The sequence below is a fragment of the Hetaerina americana genome, unplaced genomic scaffold (genome assembly GCF_022747635.1).
Source record: "Hetaerina americana unplaced genomic scaffold, ioHetAmer1.1.p SCAF_11, whole genome shotgun sequence".
Lineage (NCBI taxonomy): Eukaryota > Metazoa > Arthropoda > Insecta > Odonata > Calopterygidae > Hetaerina > Hetaerina americana.
Window position 1 is genome coordinate 11,811,590 of NW_027286181.1, and position 13,598 is coordinate 11,825,187.

The 13,598-nt window shown below is 40.4% G+C and overlaps 1 protein-coding gene across 8 annotated transcripts in view; it reads left to right on the top strand.

Annotated features, from left to right (window-relative positions):
* Positions 1–13,598, top strand: part of mtd (TLD domain-containing protein mustard) — a 902,673-nt gene that overhangs the window by 721,186 nt on the left and 167,889 nt on the right. Inside the window, exon 1 of one of the 8 annotated variants that reach the window (XM_071599406.1) lies at positions 9,769–9,853. The exons of the other annotated variants lie outside the window; for them this stretch is intronic. The gene's annotated coding sequence lies outside the window, so the exon portion shown is untranslated. Of the gene's footprint in view, positions 1–9,768; positions 9,854–13,598 lie in introns of those variants that run through there. 8 annotated transcript variants of the gene reach the window in all.

Genomic DNA, 13,598 nt, shown 5'->3' on the forward strand with positions numbered 1-13,598 from the left:
TTATCACTGTTTTCAGAATGCTTGTATATTGAAATGTAGCTTTAAGGAACAATCCCGCCCTAACAGTTTATCGAGTCTTTCCAGCTCGTCGTCGATAATGGAATCGCTTGGCTCACTAATCGTGGTAACAGAATTCGCGGACAGCTGGGAGCTGGTCAACTTGCATTTAACGCCATTTAACTCGTGGCGGGGTGACTTTTATGTTTGTTTGCATCCCCTTCTACTGGGCTCAAGGCTTTAATACAGAGCTTAGCGCTCTTTGGAACAGAAATCTGAGATCCGTAACGCGATTCTCTTCCTTAGATCTATTCGGTCATAATGGATAAGGAGACCTAGTTCCAATAACCCGTGATAGATGTTTCGGAATGCTGACTAAGTCAAATTGTTCCAAACCGTCAAATTGCCATTACTCCATTCGTTGACTTAGGAGTCTTTAAAAGGATCTTAAAGCTACTTTGTGGCGACCTTTAAGATTATTTTACGCTAGATGCAGATAATCATTTATCATCGCGTGTTATTGCAGATTAGTGTTCATGTATTCAAATAAAATGATCGATTGCGATTGTTTGAAGTGAATTGATTGTATTCTTGTCGTATTCATCAAGAGAATGCAATTCATAATAAAAGAATATTTGTTATTAATTGGGTAAATAACGGTAAGGATAACGGGAGCTCCAATGAAACACCATGATGCGTGCCTTGGTCATCGGGACAAGTGGATGAGCGTGAATTAGACGCTTTAGATACCTGGGAGCGTATAAGAAGGGAGGGAAAGCATCCTGCGCGCGGAAATAGAGACCAAAGGCAATGTTTAAAACATGATGAGAAGCGGGAGGAAGTTGCCAGGTGAAATTCGAAAAAAGCAGAAAAAATGGGTATAGGAAGTATTGTAATGCAGCGGAATGGCAAAGGCAGCAATAGAATGGAGAATGTTAGGCTAAACGGGACAGAGAAAGTAAGATAATTATAATTTTTAGACGGCTTGAGCGCAGGAAGTGTCTCCATGTAATGAGTGTTGGAATTTTTCCTTCTTAATTTTCAGTTCTGCGGTACCTGTCTTTTTCTGGTGGAGACCTGTCGTTTAAATGGTTTTGGTCCATTTTTATTCCTTTTTTCGCATAAAAAAATCAATAATTTCCAATATGAGTTAAGTCTTCATCCAGCATGTATACAAATTTTCCCGCTATTTGATAGTTTTTTAACGACCGTATTCTACCGTATTCTCCCTTATCGCTCACCCTTCCCACCTGGTGCTTGAACCCCCTGCCACACACGTTTTCGGCGGATCGTGGGATATTTATTTCGATGTCGAAGAAGGCAAGAAGACTAGGAGAAGGCAGTGATGTTAGCAAGGGGAAGTTCACGGATCGCGTGCAACGTAGAGGAGATAGATTTTTTAAACATTGAAGTGATAAGCCTAGTGACCTATCTTGATTATTTTAGGAAATAGGCTGGGAATCACTCACGGAGCGAAGGTTACATTTAAGATTAAATCTCTTCTTGCATAAAAGCAGGTCTCTCTAGTGATGATGTTGCAAATGTATTGGAGATAGTATCTACTGCGCACTGCGGTTGGTGAGATAGTGGCAATAACATTAGAGAGACCTGCTTTTATTTTGCCGTCAGATTAGAACCGACGGATTTTAAGTATTGATGTTCTACCCCTCAAGACAGGTTTTGAATGGACGAGAAATAATAACTATAAATTTACTTATATTAAAGACCCTTTCCTCATTTACTAGCTTCTCCTAACAAAACAAACATGAGACTATATAAACACATCTTTAAGTCCGCATGTTTCCTTCCTCCCTTCATTCCATGTTTCGTCCGTACGTAACGTCAATGTTTCCGCGCAAATGCAAATGCAAAACTACGCTCCTTAAGAAAGTTTTGACGTGCTATTTCGGGAATCGAATTGAAAGATCATTTTCTTTACACTATTCTTCTTCTTATACCCATACAAAACCTACCTTAATTGGTAGACTACTTTATTAGAATAACCCCACTATTTTGAACGTTTTGGTCCAATAAACTTCTGAGATGGGTAAATTGCTCCACCTACTTTAGTTAATGAACAACTATTTTACTCCTATATGGTCAGCATAGCTTTCCCCTTTCTCGAAAAACCGTATAACCTTGGTTTTATTTGCATCGATCCGGCACATCGAAAGTATTTTCACATGAACGATAAGATATCTGCATATCCGTAAACCACTGCTCCAGGGGACAAAAATTATGGAAGAGGCAAATCAGACTTAGATACCGAAATTTACGTACCTGTATTTATCATCATTTACATTATTCGAATTATTTTACCTATTTATTGGTATCTGGTGATTAAGAAAAATTTAAGCTCTGTGATGTTGCATGCCTGCAGTTAAATCATCTCCTTTTCGCACATCCTAAGTGGCTTGCAGGGCAGAATATAGATATGGTTGTTAGGGTCGTCCAAAACTTACCTTCAGTGGGCAGGTTGGCGGCTTTAATGATGGCACGATCGTCGTCGCCACAAGGGGAAGGGAGTGGCACGCGTTCAGGCGGCGACAAGGAGGGTGTGGCTGGGGGATGGACGCGGGCGGCGATCAACGGCGGAAAAGCCGTTCAATTACTCGGCTTTTCCAGGAAATTGAGGTTGTGTGTCTGGGGCGTTGGCCGCGAGGAAGAGTCTCATCCAGCACCGCCTGAAACGTAACGGAATAACTTCGTCGTGCATAGCGTCTATAATCTGTGACATCAAAGGGTATACCCGTATAACCCAATTCGGGGGGCAGTTAGGTTTCAAATTTTCTCCATCAGTTAAGTGAAGACATTTTATTTTCCCGAATGACAATTAACTTGCCCACTCATTTTTCCGTTTCGAGAAAAAGCGCCAATACTGTCGCTGATGGGTATCGGCTCTTACGTTCTTTATTGCTGTGGAGCAATAATTATCAACAGGCCCAGCAATTATCTAGTAAACTGAGAGATAACTTCTTTTTTTAGAGCATCTTATCAAGTTGTTGTTCTCTGCTCTCCTCTTCATATGTGAATCCCATTTTGCCTCTTGAGATCACACATATTTGCCCACCTTCTTTCTCTTCTTATCCTTCTTTCCAGCTCTCTTTCCGTCATAATATATTTATCTCTGAGTAGACAATCCCTCCTCAGTACGTAGTCTATCTAATTCCTTTCCTTTCGATAAAATCAACAGACTTGCCCATCACTTGGTGTAAATCACGGACGTCGGCTGAAAATAATTCAGTATCCATTTCCATTAAAATTTTTTTCGTTTCAGAAACCCGTATCAGTGAAAAACTGTCATCATCAGGTGTGGTGACTAACATTTTTTGTTGAAACCAGGTTGTAAAATTAAAAGATTTCAGTATTAGCCCAAATCATATCCCATTAATTACTTCATGGTTATGTTATTTAGCCTCGCCATCTCCATCCAGCGCTAATTCGATCTTCACTTCATCGGTCAATTTTATACTCGGCTCTCTTCTCCACGCCCACGCCTCCCAAGGCTCTATTAGTTCTTTGTCTCTATAAAAGTGTCCATGTTTGACTTCCGTACCGTCACCTCCACACAAACCACTTGACAGTTCTTTTCCTTGAGTTGATCTATGACTTACTACCCAGTATCTTACTCATCTTTCTGTGTGCATATTTCGCCACACCTGCGCTCATTTTTATCTCTTAATGGCTCATCCGTTTGCTCTAACGATATGATGACTAACGATAATTATACAGGAATTCTTACAGTAGTACAGATATTATCTTTGCATTGTATTCATTTCTCCTTAAGCAGTATACAATTTAGGTACCTATCATAAAATTATGTGCATTAAAATTGATGGGATATGAGTACAAAGGTGGAAACTGAAAATTGAGGGAGAATAATTGGGTATATCATGAGGTTCTGTATCATATGTGATTATCGTTGTTCTGTTGGAAAAAAGAGTGAAAAAAAGCAAAAATACGGTTTTCACCACATTGTTTCCAATGCACTAAGCGCCCGTGATTCGTTTTGATGATGGTTTCATCATCATCAGTATTTCAGTCATACGTAGGATTGGTTTGCTGCGGCCCACATCTTTCCATTCTACTATTTTTTTCAATGCAAGACAAGGCTGCGTATTATAGGGAGAATAATGTGGTGGTTTCCCGTTGCCTTCCACATCGCAGTGCTGCGGCCGATACCATGAACTTCATTCTCGCCCGCAGCTGTGACAGCTGATGCCGGACCGACCCACTCGGTCTGCGCCAACAGAGCGGTGGTTTAGCATTAAAAATTGAATATCTCGTCTCGTACACAAAATTTCATGATTTAGAGACAATCATCTTGTAACATAAGAATGTGCTTAACCGACAGAACTATAAGGCTGAGAGATGTTATATTTGCTGAAACATCAACAAACATTTGCGTAATCAGGTGGAAATTTGATAAATTCAAGTCCATAATGGCTTTTTGTACCTGAATTTCAGATAAAAATTTTCGATTTATGAAAACAGTTGCAACTACTTATACTGGCCTAATATTTTGTTGGGAAGCCTAATAAAAGTCTGCGAAGAGGACTTCAAGAACCGAGAAAAGTCTTTAAACTAATTAGAAATCATGATTTTTTTCTATTCTTGGGTTGATAGCCCTCCTTTAGAATTGTTACCAATTTATTAACTTACCGAAGTCGTAAATCTAAACCGTTATCTCAAAGAACAAAGGCAAATCAATTGAACCGTAATTGGTGACATTACGTAAACCGAGAAAAGGCATAGATTACGGATAATGACCATCTATTTGAGGTTTTTTCCTAATCCAATTCGTTCTGCAACCTGTGCCTAAGCGAAAGATGGTGATTCATCATGGATTGGAGTTAATGTCCGCTTTCGAACGTGTGAGGGATGGAATAGTTCACACTGTTTGACTGTATAGTGAACTACGTGGATAGTAAACGACGTTTATAATTTTTGAATCACTCCATCACTTTTACTTCGCTGGGAAATCGTTCTCTTTCTACGTATGAGAGACCGCGGTACTCCAGTGGCTTTCAAAAGTGGTTGGAGGGATTTGTAATTGAATCAACATATCCTTTCATGGAATAGGTGCTAAAATGTTGTTCCGAAAAAGTTCCTAAACATCCCGTGGGCACTGTGAAAATCAAATATATTCGAGAACTACTGCACGATAACACATAATGACTTTTATTATCTCGTGTCTGTTTCTTTTTCTGTAAACATACCATGTTCTTTGAACTGATAAACACTTGCCTTAATCACTGCTTTTTTTAGTGATTTCGAAGAAGAGGCAGATGGGTTTTTTTTTAGGATTCTTGTTAATTCGTTGATAAGATTCTTTTTCTTTTTGATCGATTTCACTTTTCTCGATGTTGATAATACATTGAGTTTAGCGACTGGGACGATAAATAATGTGTTTGGGTACACGTATACAACATTAACACATCATTAACAAACAGTAAAGAGAAGAATAATATCATCTGCAAAAACAACTCCGTCCAAAATCACTCTCCCTCGCCAATTTACACGCCTATGTTCTCTCCCCTATTATTTATCAGCTACGAAGGGTTTTATTGTAGAGGGAGGGGATTAAAAATGTCGGCAATATACTTAACGGATATTTCCTTCCAGCACACATTCTTGTGGAACAGGTTTTTTAATTGCTGGGTTAACAAAATGAGCGCATCGAAAATCTATATCTAAATCTGACCCTGAAAGAGTGATTACATTTATATTTTTTCAATTAGATTGATTAACTCGTTGGATACCTAAATAAAATGTTTACCCAATGTCATAAGCTAATTTTCGATTGCTGCTTGTTTTTCGGCGCGACTTCCACAGTGTTAGTAGGACTATAATAACATGAGTGGGGGTATGTTCCAACGATTATTTCTCCACTATTGAGTTGATATAGTTATATTGCGTAGATAGATATTAATTTTAGAAAATTTCACGGCATTTATATCCAGTTGATTTCGTATTGCTGGCAGCGCGCGGCAATGATTTGGTGGGATCAACTGGGAGGCTGACTAGACCTTCTGTGTGGTGTAATGGGTGAATACATGTATCACTTTAGTTAAACGTATCCTGCCGCCAAACCGTGCATTCTAATACTATCTAATTATCCATGTATCACCCATTGTGCATTCATCTTAATGTTTTCTAAAATACGTGTAACTTTATACTTCCGACCAATCCGTAGGAATGGAATCATCAAACGAAGGGATTTCGATAAAATTATTATGATTGCTTTTGGGTAGTTACCTTTTAAAATAGGTTTTGGAATGGCGCAGACTGAATACAGCTACATTTCTTGGTCTCACATATCAAGAAATACATGTAAAACGCCACATTGCGATAAACCCTTGAATACCTCATACTTCCTACCTCCATTCATTCCGGCTCTACCTCGCCTCCCAACATTATCACCTGTTATAACAGTCCTCAACACTCCATCGCCAATCAGAATGCTCTGCATCCACGTTTCCGGCTTCCTTCGGATCTCTCCCATCCGTCCCCTCTCCTCCCACACCCATCTTTCATCCACACACACATATCAAAAGCATCTATAAATCTGCACCTATCATCTTGCCTCAATGACCATGTTTCCGCACCGCACAAAATCCCGTTCCATATCAGCGTGTCTTTCTCGGTCGTATACCTCTTCTCCGAGTTGATGCATCTCTCCTGCAAATAGCATTTAGCAATTTCCTTACCAGGGGCCGAAATATTAACATTTACCTTAAATGATCCATATTAATTGTAGCTGCTTCTCTCCTGCTTCCTCTCCCAAAATGTCATCAGCTGTGAATTATTGTCAGCATACCGAATTCTTAATTAAGTTTGTGATTTAAGATCTCATATCAGTAGACACGTCTAAGATGTTAATTGTTAGTGGTTTACCCGACAATTCTGATCGAAGAACTAGCGGGTACTTAGCATTTCCCAAAAAGGTAATATTTTAAAGATTAAAAATTTCAGTAAATCATTCAACGATGGGCTTGTTCTTTGGATCATTTGGTCAGGATTTTCATGCACAGCAGAGGTTTAAGTTAAGACTTCCTTATATCATTAGTTTGAGTATTTTAATCCATTTCCTCAGCACATACGTACGTTTTTCTACTTGGTTGATCGAAAGTCACCAAAAGTAACTGAAAATCCATCTCCTTCTATGAAATAAAAGATATCTCCCTTTTCTTAAGCACCGAGATTAGCGTTTGATAAAACAGGAATTGCGCACCACTGCGCACTTTTTTTCAGTTATGTGGAGATCTTAATCAATTTGCGAAGTGTATATACTATCTAGGTACACAGCCATTTTTTATTTAACAAAATTGATTGGCGGCATCAAGAATTCTTCGGTAGAGATAAAAGACCTATTTGTCAGTTGACACGCTCAAAAAAAGTCTTATTTGTGTAAAACACATTAAATATTAGGGATTCGACGCAACTTTCTGCAGAAGTTCCTGGAACCGAACTGTTTAGTTAGGGTGAAAAATCCAATCAATTTTCCACGGAAATATGATTAGAAACCGCACCTACCTCTTTAGTCAATGGAGTCTATTGATTCCTGTGCATTGCGTAATGTCAGGGAAAAGCTGATACTAGATAATAACTGTTATTAGAGACAGAATAGTAACTATTGCGTTATTTTGGTGGATGTATCCACATGTGAAAATATTGAGGTAAATACTTCTATCCCACGTACCGTCATCGTATAGGTATTCTTCCATACCCTCAGTTTTGAATGACGCTCATCATGAAAAAACCCTGTACCTGCCTAAAAATATACTCTCTTACCTAATTTACAACTCATCGATAATTATACCACAACATATTAACAGATAGTGAAAGGATCTTCTTAAGCGATAGCCCGTATTTCTCGTGCACCCAAAGTGGCGTTAAAGAATCTTGTTTTCAATTGAAAATTATAGACATTTCAAATGCTCGCAATTCTAGTTTCATCTTCGTGGGGACTTAGCGCTCTCTAAAAAGTTGGTTGTGTGGAAACCGGTGGGAAACGTTTTAATTTTTCTCTAGACAGAGGAGGAAAACAGGCTCTGGGATGCTCAATATAGATAATAGAAAGGATGATAATGGATTAGGGTAATACGTATGAGATGCAAGCAAGATCGTTGGGAGAAAGAAGCGAGAAAGGGGTAGAGAGAGGAGAGGTATGTCAGAACCGAATGAAGGGGAGTGGGGTAAGAGAAAACATTTTTAATTGAAGAGGGCAATGACTGGAGAGACTATGCGATATTAATTGAATTTTTGCCTCAAAAAAATTCTATCGGAGGAACGTCAAACAAAATTATCATTTCGAGACCTGCCTACCTTTTATCAGTGGGATTACGAATGCGCTGTTTGTACCGGTAGCTGGTCGTACCAACCCCCACCCCCCATTTCCAACCTCCCCTATTTCCCCTCCCACTCGTAATCCCCTCGTTACGCACGTTATACCTCATTCCTCCTGTCTCTCCCTTCCCTCTCCCACCCCCTCCCTCTTCTCTACATCACCTTGAGGGAAACCGTGGGCCAGTCGCTCAGTTGCCGACTCGCTGCGAGTCTTGGGAGGATTGCCTATCTTCTGAGCGGCTTCGTTGGTTCAGACGACCGTTGACTGGTCCCGCCTCTCGTCTGCTTTCTCCGCCGGCGTCCAATAGACGTTTTCGCCCGGTCGAAGTTTTCTTTTCTCTCGATTGCATATTCAGATTTTCACGCAGATGAGGCTCTTATAGTTAAAAGAAGGAACGAAAAAACTGCGACTCGGCCTTTCTAGTCAAACCTCCAAGAGTGGAATAATAATGCTGCGCTTCGGAGAGCTTCAACTGTTTTATGTTTGCGTGTTTTTAATTCGAGTATCGCCGGTTTGTTTTTGAACTGTCGCGTGTGCTTTGTTTGTGCATCTGTTTCCGTGCTGGATTAATCGAAAGAGGGTTCCGTTGGCGAAGGAAGAAGTTTACTCCCACCCGAGTCGATGAGGAGATTCTGCAACGGGTCGTGAATCAACGATTAATACTGTCCATTCGACGTGAAGTAATGTCTTCCATTTCTTCGCTGATGGTTTGAGGTTTAGTGCGGTTTGTGAAGTGCGACGAGGCAGCTTTCTTCGGCTGTTTTCTGTGATTTTTAAAAATTTTACTCAGTTTTATCAATAAATACATATTTTTTAAAAACGACGGAGAACTGTGTTCCCACACTGTGCAATTATTAAATCTGTGACCTGTGAGTGATCTTCGAGGGAGTTCTCTATTCCCGTAATTGGACATTGTTCAATTGCTGGGGTGTTTTTTTTTAATATTTAAATCTGTGTTTCGTTGGGCGTTCAGCGTTATCACCGAAGTTGGATTATTCCCGAAAGATTTTCTGCACCATCGCTGTAGCTTTGTGGCGCAATGCGTGGACTACTTCGGAGCGCGCGGTGTTGCAATTCAACCCACACACACAAACTCACGTGAGCTCACGCCTTCTTAAACTGTGAGCTAGCGTGTTAATGCCATTATTTAACGCACAATTCATTTTTTTCGGGATACCTCTACGTAGTGATTGGCCTGGAGTTCACTTGTTAATTTCTTCGATCCGAAAGGGTGTTGTCTATCGCCGCCAGGGTTATTCAACCCTTGTCATTTGGCAGGAGTGACGACTCAGGTTGTCAGAAGGCGTTCCCGCGTTCTTTTCTCGCTGGCACCTTGACCAGTTTGACCCCACGGACGTGATATACAAGCCCTCTTGTAGCCTATCAAAGGAGCTCCAATCATGGACGTGGAGATGTATTCCCCGGTGCATTATGGCCCGGACGCGATTAGAATCACGGAGGACGAGCTTCATGAGTTCGTCACGTGGTACCTGTCGACACACGCAGGTATGTCCCTTTCTGCTGCCTCCCCCACACCCCTCTCCCCACAACCCTCTTCTCAGACAGCCCCCTCGTCTTTTCTTTCCCAAACAAAATATAAACCTCACCTCCTCCACCCCAACGCCATCTAGGTACGTATGCCCGTCCACCTGTGATTCGGGGCGATCTGACTTCGACAGACGATCGCCAGGAAACGCAGACGCGACTCGTGAACTAATCACGTGTTCGCGCGTTGTCTAACCCCCCCCCCCCCACCATCACATCGTTCAAAAGCGAGTTTCTCTTGTTTCAATTGCGCGGAACGCCCCGACTTTTTTTCGAATAACGGAGGCCATCCGTTCCCAGCAATTGAACTTGTTTTGCGGGTTTTCTATATATTTGTACGCTTCGATTGAACCACCATCAACAGACGGAATCAGGTGTGAGGGGGAATGAAGATTGGCGAAAATTGGATCGATCGCCAAGGGAAGGTATTCGAATTGACGTTCGTGTCACAGGGAGGGGGAAATGCAGCTGATGCATTTGTTATTCATCTACACAATACCCCGCTAGACCGTAGAGCATGGGCTATTAGAGGACAACACTTGCAGCACAAATGAGTTCACACATACTAAATGCTGTTAGATTATAAAATAGGATTTCTTCCAAATTATTTGCTCGTCCATCGTTAGTATTATAATATATGGGATGATCGACTTCAGCTGTACTTCCCCATTAAGTGCCCTTTCCCATGTCTAGCACCTCTCTCTCAGGGGTAAGGTGGTAGAAGAGACTCCATATTCTCCATCTCGCCCAGACGTAAAGACGATTATCTATCTCTCAGTAATATTATTGTGATACTTATATGTTGTATGGTCTTCCTCCTATTTGAAAATGTGTTCGTGTTACTAAAACATTCTTAAGTGAATGTTCTACGTCTACATAATATTCCCTTGGGGCGTGTGGAGGTAGGTGTTAGGCCATCAACATGAGCAAATATATATTCATGCATGCATGTGATGGAGAGCTACTCTCGGAAGATACCGCATTATATCTGATTAAAAGCTGATTTTGGATTTAACGCTTAGTAAATGAGGATTGCATCACATTTGGGTATCGGAATAGGGTTCCAACTCTTTCTTAGGAGAACTCTAGTAAATGGTGGTGATGGCCAATCAGGATCGGGTGAAATTTATTAACAGAAGATTTCGTTTTATTAATATTATATTATTATATATATATATACGTATGCATGTGTGTGTGTGTGTATATATATATATATATATATATATATATATATATATATATATATATATATATATATATAGATGATTTCGTCGACGTAACACGTAAGTGCCGAATAATAAATTGGACAGCAACAAACAATATAGAAACACAAGATCACGCGCACGTTATTTCTTGATTATTTCGACGGAATTCTGCTCCGTCTTCATCGGAATATATAGAAGTAATGACTGCTGGCATAGCAGAATTATATCGAAATGATCAAGAAATACGTATGAGTGATCTTTTTATGTGTTTATATATTGTTTGTTCCTGTCCAATTAGATTATAATCGCTGCAAGACTTGTTAAATTGAAACTCCATTCCCACTTGTTAAATTAGCTATCACTCTCTTCACCCTAAGGTACCATCTATTCTTATTTCATACTAGGATTTTATGGCGCTAATTACTAAGTGTCCCATTAGTGAGAGATTTCTTGCATATTATTTACTAATTCATTATTTGGTGATAAATAAAGCTCTTTGTACGCAATTGAAATGTCTCTCGCACTCTGATTTATACGTAATTAAAACTTGAAGTTTTCACTGAAAATTCTATCTAGATAGCTTTGATCCATCTCTTATATTGCATTCATCTTCCTCGTTTGGCTAGATGCCGAATGTATTCGCTTCGCGATTTTACACGCTCGGAAGAGCGTGACGAGTTTGCGCCAAATAAAGCAGAACATCCATGGAAACTTCTTTTTCAAGGTAGAATATTCAGGTGAGCCTTACGAACCGGTTTCGATTTAGCGATTCACCTTCAGTTCAAAAGCATTACGGGAAGCGAGGGAATAAAAAGAGGGATAGAATCCGCAAATATTTCGCTCCTACTTTTGCTCTAGGGGACGCAAATGAAAGCAATGCGTCGAAGGGGATGTAATGGGTTGTATTAAAAAAAATAAAAGCCAAATCGAATTGAGCTGTTCCATTCAATTACCCTCTCATGCAGTCGTTAATTAGGTATCAATCTCACCCTTCTCATTTTCAGATGTCGTGAGTGCACTGCAATAGGTGTAATTGCCCACATTAATTAGTTAGTTAATCAATATTTATAAAAGATTATTTAATCAAATTACGTCCGGTTGAGAGGTTTTGTTGAAATGCGTAATAAAAGTATAATTTCAGTTGATGCTTGTTATTAGCAGTAGTCTGCTGGCTTAGGGTAGGTTTTTGATGGATCCTGGCACTGCACACTATGTACTGTACTTTTAAGCCCTAAATAACATGACGCAAACTCTCTTAAACTCTATGCTACTACATACTGTAATTCAGTCATTGGCTCTGCGTACCATCTACCTCCCCTAATTCCACCGAAAATGCCAATTCTTTCCTTCCATCCACTTCGCTTTCCCAGCATCCTCCTCTATAATACCGCCCACAGTATCTCCTGCATCTAATTGTCCTGAATTCTTCGGATGTCTCTCAATAGCCGTTTCTCTACCTAAATCATGCTTAGAATTTCATTGGTTTGTTTTTCTATCAGTTCATTTTATTTTCTCCATTCTTCTCCACGCCTTCATCTCGGAAGTCTCCAATCTACCCTCATCCCCTTGCCTCGACGAATTAAATTCCCGAGCCATGTCAAAATACGCTCCATGCTTAAGTTTTCAGTAGTCTTTTCTTTGAGTCTTTACTGATGTTGTCTCTCGTCAGCTGACTCATTATTCTTTTTTATGACCACACTGCTCTGCCCTCGCTCCTCAAAAACACTTCCTACATGTCTGAACTGTTCTACTTTTCCAGGTTTAATACGAGGGTCATCCGGAAAGTAGTACCCGTTCGTGAAATAAAGACACAAAAGTAAATATTAACAAACATAAAAAATTTTATTTGAAAGAGGATACTTTAAACTACTTCTCGACATAATCTCCAAGCAAATTAAGGCATTTGTCATAACGTGTGACAAGTTTCTGTATTCCTGCTGCATAGTCCTTCGCCGCCAGCTCATTGAGATACGCGAGGGACCCATCTTGCACAAATTTTTGCATAATGCAGATGGTGTTTAACAATTTCATGAACAATTGTTCGAGAAACATTGGGAAAATGCTCACAGATGTCATCAATTGTGACGCGCCGATCGTTCCTCACGAATTCGTCAACTGAGCTCACCAGTTGGTCTGTAATGACAGACGGTCTCCCCGAACGCTCATCGTCGTGTGTGTTCCCCCTCCCCATGTTGAAGTTGCGACACCACCGCCGAACAGACGACTCGTCCATTACATTGTCTCCATACACCTCCTTTAATTGGCGATGAATATTACATGGGCGAACGTTTCTTGCATTGAGGAATTTAATCACTGCCCTCACTTCACAACTGGCGGCGTTCTCAATTTTTTTAAACATTGTAAACAATCACAGAAACAACACAGGCAATGCTAGCGTCACGCAACTTGGCTCAGAGAAGGCAGACAAGCCACTGAAGCTATCTGACCTCGTCCAGCGGCTACTCGCGTCGTCAGCACTTCATGCGGCACGAACGGGTACT